This window comes from Tachypleus tridentatus, chromosome 13 (genome assembly GCF_004210375.1).
Source record: "Tachypleus tridentatus isolate NWPU-2018 chromosome 13, ASM421037v1, whole genome shotgun sequence".
NCBI lineage: Eukaryota > Metazoa > Arthropoda > Merostomata > Xiphosura > Limulidae > Tachypleus > Tachypleus tridentatus.
The window spans coordinates 186,267,060-186,275,833 of NC_134837.1; the positions used below are offsets into that span (position 1 = coordinate 186,267,060).

At 35.5% G+C, this 8,774-nt stretch overlaps 1 long non-coding RNA gene across 1 annotated transcript; it reads right to left on the reverse strand.

Moving 5' to 3' along the window:
* Positions 1 to 989: 989 nt before the first annotated feature.
* Positions 990 to 8,443, reverse strand: LOC143237420 (uncharacterized). Its single transcript, XR_013020061.1, has 3 exons — positions 8,239 to 8,443; positions 7,586 to 7,830; positions 990 to 1,499 (listed from the first exon to the last, which is right to left on the reverse strand). It is a non-coding gene; the product is annotated as an uncharacterized LOC143237420 (long non-coding RNA).
* Between the last annotated feature and the right edge of the window lie 331 nt (positions 8,444 to 8,774).

Sequence of the window (8,774 nt, forward strand, 5' to 3'; positions counted from 1 at the left end):
AGCAGGTATTGATGCTCAGAGGGGGCATACTCGTTATTGACGTTGAGTGACGTTAAACTTCACCTAGTGAGCGTGGACTACGCCTTTGCAGACTTTGGATGTTCAGCAGTGAATGTGCAAAGTTTCACACATATCATACAGAACTACCCGGAATAAACTTGTTAACAATTTGTCTCATATTTTGCCTTTTGCGTTTCTTTTTTTGAAGAGTATATATTCGTACACAAAATACAATACTCACTTAGACGTTCAGGTTTAATTCAGTTTTCAATTCACACAATAAAAATAAATAAATGTTATGTTTCAAATTATTTTATTAAAGAGTTTATTTGTTTGAAGTGAAGACCAAAGTTCAATCAGCTGTGTGTTCTGTTCACTACGGGTGTTGAAACCTGGTTTGTGACGTTGTGAGTCCGCAGAGGTACCGCTGTGTCATAAAAAAGTACAAAATGTAAAGATCTATAATTTATTTTGACTTGCCAATGAGCGTATGTTACCGAGCACAAAAAAAAAAAAAAATCTGTGTGAATTATATTTGTTACAAAATTGTTTATAGTAGCTCAGGGAAAGTCTTTGAACGGAAATATAAAACTGAGAAACATACACAGTTGGATTGGTGTAGGTAATAACAAAACTATGAAAAGGTCATGGAAAAGGTCAAACATTGAAGAGGAGTGTAGATGAATAGGTGAGTAAGAAGACAGACATTCTCAATGAAACATCACTAAACTATAAAAGAATATAAATATGGCAGATTATTCAAATAGGCTGCACTAAAATAATAGGAAAAAACACTGGTAAGTCAGCTTATTGGTGATTTTTGTTTGGGACGTGGGAAACACATAAAACGTAATTTCCAATGAGAATAACGTAACTTTAGAAAAATGTTTACATATGTTACATTCTAGTAATAAATAATTCCACAAGAGCAGAAAACATGGAATCAACATCTTTCACTTTTTCAGCATATTTCCTATTATTGTCGGCAATTGGAGACGTTTTTGAAACTCCTATAGCTTTGTTGTGACGAATGTGGGTTTTTAATTAAAACTACAAAATACACTTTTGATTTGAGGGATGTCACTGACTCTCCATCCGTTTTGTCAAGAGAAAGTACCAATCTTTAGTAACAAGATAAAGAAATGTTGTATTGTAAAATTGTACAAGTTTGGAATCAGGACAATAGAATATCGCTTCAGGAACCACAAAGAGATACAAATATAGGGAAGATTTGTATTCAATGCAAATGATAACCAACAATGTTTAGCTTTATAAAAATATCGTTGAGAACACGTAAAATTGGCTATGCATGAGGTTAACAACCTACAATCCTTCATACAATAAATCTTGAAATGAGGTATAGTTTTCTTCTAATGACGAATAACGTGTAGAAATTCAACTGAAGAGAATACTTAAGCAGAGGTTAGGACTATGAAGATGAGTTGTCTGGAAATGATAGAAGTCTAAAGATGGCAGTACTCCTCCACAGTGGACTGTTCCTGTTATTAACAATGTAAAAACAAACCATTCTTAACAGGCCTGCTTTACTCCCAAATGAAAAAACAAAAATATTGCCACATCAAATCTCTGAAACCTGTTACAAGAACTTTCACAGTTTTTGCAAGGTGCAGAATCAGAGGTACTTTTCAAAGAACCTCCTTCTTTGATGATCACAGCAGTGAGTCTGCAAGTCTACTGGCTAAAAGCCGGATTTCGATATTCGTGATGGGCATTGTAGAGATAGCCACTTGTATATCTTTATGCTTAAGAACAATCAAAATAATTTGAAATCGTATGCAAAAATTAAAATTGCAGTGCAATATCATTGTGCTATTAGAAGTATGAATGGTAAGAACGCAATGTCGGATCTCTTGAAATATCCAAATGAGAACAATTTAAGAAGATTGTATAGTTATATATAAAAATATAAGTTATTGAATAATTTTCTCAAGCCTGAATAAACTTTAAATAATCTGTAAAAATAAAGCACAACTAATAAAGTCCCTGTGACTGTCACTACGTTCGTTTAATCTTCTGTAGTTTTATGAAATTTATTTGGCTCTATATAATTTTAATTAAATTGACTGAATGTAGAAATAGGTGTATGGTTACAGTTCGTAGGTGTTATGACTGAAATGTTAATAAATTGCATCCTTCCACATATAATATATCTTTAAATATTATGACAAGGAACAAACGTTTTTTCGACCCGGCATGGTCGAAATACGTTGGTTTGTTTGTTTTTGGAATTTCGCACAAAGCTACTCGAGGGCTATCTGTGCTAGCCGTCCCTAATTTAGCAGTGTAAGACTAGAGGGAAGGCAGCCTAGTCATCACCACCCACCGCCAACTCTTGGGCTACTCTTTTACCAACGAATAGTGGGATTGACTGTCACATTATAACGCCCCCACGGCTGGGAGGGCGAGCATGTTTGGCGCGACTCGGGCGCGAACCCGCGACCCTCAGATAACGAAGCGCACGCCTTAACGCGCTAGGCCATGCCAGGCCTCTATACGTTGGTAAAAGAGTAGCTCAAGAGTTGGCGGCGGGTGGTGATGACTAGCTGCCTTCCCTCTAGTCATACACTGCTAAATTATGGTCGGCTAGCGCGGATAACCCTCCTGTAGCTTTGAGCGAAATCCAAAACAGACCAAACCTATCCAGAATTTTGCATAAGAGAAATCGGAAGAAAATTATAAATCAGATTCACTGATCATAATAATGAAAAACTCTTCCATGTTTTCCACCTTTGTAACTCAAAAATCCACAGTATATCCACAAAAACAGTGTAATTTTAAACAAAGAACCAAATAACGATAAACAAAGAGCGAAGGAAGCTATTTTAATTGAACAAAACAACCCCGCCCAAAAACCAACACCCAGGGTACAAAGATACCTGTACCATGTTGTGAAGCAATCTCCAGTCATGTGACTTCTTTATTCTTTAGTGTGTGTATTACTGTGTCACTGTAAACTACTTGTACCTGATAATGAAATAATCAGGTCGAAACGGTGTGCATTTATAATAAAGTTTTATTCGTTACTAAATCAAACTGTTTCCAGTTTATTCGAATATATCTTTATTCGAAGATCCCTGATGAACAAAATTCCACCTTTTGAAATCATTTAGGCTACAGGGCTTCAATTTTTTTATTTTTTATTTTATTTATTTATGTTTTCTTAACATCATGAATGTATTCAGGTATATCCATAAATCTTTACTCTAATTGTCCTTGCAGTAAACGAAATTTTTTGTTGTCCGTAAACGTGAGTTAATCCTTCTATAATTTCTTGGAATACAGCCTATTCAAACAGGAAATACATAAGTTTCTGATAAATGCATAGGAAAGAATTTAGTTAACGTTACCCACCGCTAACAAGAAAAGTAGAATTGACCGTCACATTAAAACGCTCCCACGACTAAAAGATTGAGCATGTTTGATGGTGGGGTTCAAACCCACAATCAGTAGTAGTTCGTGAGTCGAACGCCAGGTGCCCATAGGTAACAGAATACTGTGTTAGTGTTGAATAAACAATTTTATTGTTTTAAATTAAACTTTGGTTTACTTGCTTTACCCTACCATCCGTGTTCGATTTATTCTTCACTTAGATAGTTCTGTATGCACGATTTTAAGGCTTATCTGTAGCTAAGCATCACATGAACATGATTCCGTGAGAAAGTCTAAAACAAATTATGTACAACTGTTTGAAACTGAGACAGTTTTGCAAATGACTACCTGTTTGTATTTCCTACCTTGGAAGTTGCAATATTACCAATCATGTTGTTTAATATGATATAAAATAATAAACAGTACAAACTATCTTTACCATCAGTCAAAAGTATCAAACAGTCCTTGAGCCTTCTCACAATTCCATTATACAAAATATCATTTAAAAATCAGTTTGAAACAGTGATAAGTTAACATTAACATTACAGACTGTTTAGGTGTCTCCATACACGTAGGTTCTACACATTACATCATATTGCTATATTATTATTACAACATTCAGTATAAAGAACTTTATAACAGGATGAAATTACTGGTTTTATATATATAGCACATAGCGAACTCAAATATTCTCTTTGTAAAATACAAAGACTTCAAATATTTTATACATGAAACAAATGGAGAATTCAATATACATTTGTGAAAATAGTCGCATTATGTCTTCCTTTTTTCTCAATATCACTCACATTTGATTAGGGTATATGTATCTAACAGGTCCCGCCATGACAAGGTGGGTAAGATACTCGAGTCGTAAGCTGAGGGTCGCGGGTTCGAATCCCCGTCACACCAAACATGCTCGCCATTTCAGCCGTGGAAGCGTTATAATGTGACGGTCAATCTTACTATTCGTTGATAAAAGAGTAGCCCAAGAGTTGGCGGTGGGTGGTGATGACTAGCTGCCTTTCCTCTATTTTTACACTGCTAAATTAGGGATGGCTAGCGCAGATAGCCCTCGAGTAGCTTTGCGCGAAATTTAAAACAAACCAAACCAAAATCTATCTAACAAGTATTCAATTACAGTACTGAACAAAAGTGTTGTCCCCCGCTGTTACAGTGGTAAGTCTACGGACTTACAATGCTAAAATCAGGGGTTCGATTCCCCTTGATGGACTCAACAGATAGTCCGATGTGGCTTTGCTATAAGAAAACACAAACACAAAAGTGTTAGGACAAGAAAATATTTTGTCATTCTTTCCATTTTGTGGGGCTAATTCTTCCATGTTACCACGTGAGAAAACTCAATATTTTATACCTAAAACAACATGGTAATACTTTACTGTTGACAACCGATGAATCAGTATGAGAATACTTGTCATTCTTTAGAAGTTCCGTAAACTTGTACCAAGGACATATCATAAGGGTTTTGCTTGAATGAACATACTGATTAAATTTAAGGTCTGAAATAACTGTCATGGTGCCCAATGCAGTGTTTTAACTATATAGAAAGAAGCTAGTAAGGAACTAACATATGGTACCGGTGTATGTTAGAAATCAATTTAATAACACTCCACAAATAAACCTTCATATAGAGAGTGTTTAACACATTATATTAAGTTTTATTTTCATGGCCCAAAAAGCGTAGAGAATTGTAAGTGGAGCAGAGAGTTCATACATAAACTTTACGTTGTGCTGATTGGACTCTCCAGCAAATTGCTTCAGACTTGAAATGTTCTCCTAGATCTGTCAAATACACGCTAGATCATGAGACTGAAACAGGTAAATTAGAAAATAGGAAAGGAAGAGGAACACCTAAACTCAGTTATACTGATGTTAAGTATCTTTGTTTATGCAGCTTTCAGGACAGAAGGAAGACTACACGAGATAAACAGCCATGAACCAAATGACAGAAAAGTGTCCTGATATACAGTGTCAAGAAGACTCAATGAGGATGAAATATTTAGTTGTGAAGCAGTTAGAAAACCTTTACTTATATCTACAATCATCATGAAGAGACTGAAATCTGCTAAAAAATACAAAAGCTGGACTGCTAATGATTGGTAAATGGCTTTATAAGTGGATAAGTCCAATTTTGAAATATTTGGTTCAAAATGTAGGTCGTACGTCCGACGGAGGAAAGGTGAAAGATACTTACCTCAGTACATAGCACCAACCATGAAATATAGGTGGAGTCAGTGTAATGGTATGGAGGTGTTTTTCTGTTCATGCAACAGGAGATATTTTCAAAATAAATGGAATAATGAACCAGTACAGATACCATCAGATACTGATCTGTCATGGTATGTCCAGTGGTTTGTGTATTATTGGTTAAGGATTCTACTACCTAGAAAATAACTACCCTCTTTCAAACATTAAGAAAGAAACTGCTGGAGTAATTTTAATGATACAATGGCCCCACAGAGCCCAGATCTCAACCAGCTTGAGTAGATCTGGGACAAGAAGCTGCTGGAGTCATTTAAATGATACAATGGCCCCCATAGAGCCCCGATCTCAACCAGCTTGAGTATATCTGGGACAAGAAGCTGCTGGAGTCATTTAAATGATGCAATGACCCTATAGAGTCCCGATCTCAACAAGCTCAAGTAGATCTGGAACATGATGGATCAAAAACTTGACATGTCATAAATTACTTCCAAAGAAACTTTATGGAAGTGTATTACAAACATTTGAAGTAAATTCCCAAAGGACACTTTTATTAGATGTGTTGCAACGATGGTTGAAAGACTGTCTGCAGTTATTAAACCAAAAGGGGGACACAAAATATGAGCTGTTTACTGAACTCAACACTTCCACTGTTTACTAAACTTAACACTTCCACTGACTTTTCTGTTGTACTGACTGTTTACTGAAACTCAACACTTCCACTGACTTTCTGATGTACTATGTTTACTGAACTCAACACTTCCACTGAGTTTCCATTGTACTAAATACGAAGATTAATAACATTTTGGTGTTTCACCTGTGATTTACCTTCCAATGTTCTTTGACAGAAACCTAAAACCTAATCCTTGATTTTGTCCTTACAATTTTGCACAATACTGTATATCGGTAATACTAGGGTTTAAATAATTTGTTTAAAGGAAATAAATCTGTAATGCTGAATAAATAACTTGAATTTCACTGACTGATAACAACTTGTTAAACTTTTACACAAGAACAAAAACTTGTTTCCGTTAGTAAAATCCTATAGCTATACTTGTTAAGAAACCATTACAGCCAGTAAGTTGATAATTGTCAAATGTATTGGCATCATTGCGTATACAGGAATCAAGATGGTGCTAATCTGAACTACTTAAATTGCAAAATATCTAAATTTTTATAACAATGTGGTTAAAACTGGTTATGATTGCAAGTTGTGGTGTCGGAACATCTGTTTGGAACATAATTTGAGCTAAATCATGTAAAAGAACTTGGAACTTATCGCATTATGAATTAATTTGAAGTAGTTGTTGTTGTTTTGGAATTTCGCACAAAGCTACTCGAGGGCTATCTGTGCTAGCCGTCCCTAATTTTGCAGTGTAAGACTAGAGGGAAGGCAGCTAGTCATCACCACCTACCGCCAACTCTTGGGCTACTCTTTTACCAACGAATAGTGGGATTGACAGTCACATTATACACCCCCACGGCTGGGAGGGCGAGCATGTTTAGCGAGACGCGGGCTCGAACCCGCGACCCTCGGATTACGAGTCGCACGCCTTACGCGCTTGGCCATGCCAGGCCTAATTTGAAGTAAGGATTATGTTTTGATACTGATCACTAACAACAACCCACATGGAGTAAAAATGTATCTTAAGATAGCTGGTATGGGTATTAAAACTTTAATTAAAATAAAATACTGAACAATGTTTCGACCTTCTTAAGTCATATTCTGGTTAACAGGTCAAAACGTTGTTCTGTACTTTATTTTAATTACGTTTTCATACCTATACCAGTGTCTTGAGATTACAATAACAAAATAGCTGTCAGCATACGCTGAAAACTAAGATTCTGCTCTATCTGAGTGTTTAGTAGAGGTTTTATAATAATATCTATTACCTTAGTTGTAAGTGAATCCGCATGAGTTAGTAGCCTCACGCTAAGAGGATATAGAAAAACAAATACCATTAAAGTAACTAACATCGACTGTGATACTGGTTTCTTTGACATCAACGTCTGCGACCTTTCGTTTAATTTCTTCTGGTATTTCTTGAGACTTCAGGTCGATGTGCCTCCAGAAGTCTAAAGTTGTGATATCTGTTGTTTGATCTGAGGTTTGTTGACCACTGGCATTTCCAGCTTGACATGGCCAACGTGTTAGAGAAGCACTTACAAGCAACAATAGCACAGAAAGCTGAGACATCATAATATTCCGTCAAACTGGTACTAAGAAGGAAATAGCGGTTAGATACAGTTCAAACTGAAAAAAAAACAACAACTTTGCCCTAAACCACAATAAAATATCCAGTAAAAAACCTAAATGTACAGCAGAATATATTTTTGTTTAATATGTACGCCATGGAAATTTAAATCTATTTTCCTATTTTCTTTCGATATTATTACATCAATTTAAGGATCACCAATTTTTAAGGATATGTATATTCAAATACGTATTAACGAAATTTCACGTGCTTTGAATTTCAGAGTTGGAAATATTGCATATTTGTTATAAGTAAATCCAAGAACTGCTTTCTAAATATTGAGTTAACTTATCGAAAAAAAGAGTAATTTATTCAAAATCAATAAATGACAAACTTAAATAAACAAAATAAAATACGAAACTGATAGACATACAAAAATCGCTCCTATATCGTCACTTTTCTACAAAGAAGATCTGGTGATAACGTCTCCTCTACTGTGAGTACATGATATAAAATAGAAGGATGAAACATCTGTCTTGAAACCTCGTTTATATAGCGCTACCAGTGCTGCAGCATCTACCTACACTCATGAAAAGTATGTCACCTTAGTCAATTGTGCTTACAAAATCAAGGATAAACAAAAGTGTAGAAACCTGTTTGACAAGATTTTAGCAGGTTCAAATCGCATATGATCCATACCATCAGGTACCCAGCTCACGGCAACAACAATTAAGCCAACGTTTGCACTTGATGACTCAACGGTAAAATTGAGGGCTCAAAACACTAATAATCGAGTTTCGATCCAAATGGTTGTAGCTCATTATGACTTTTTCATTTAACTCAAGTAAACGAAAGGATGCGTAATCACCTACATCAAAAGATATTTATTAATCGGAAACATTTAGACAAAATACTCACAGGTCCTCTCGAAACAGAACCTCTACATGTAATGCATCTTTTGTCATAGCT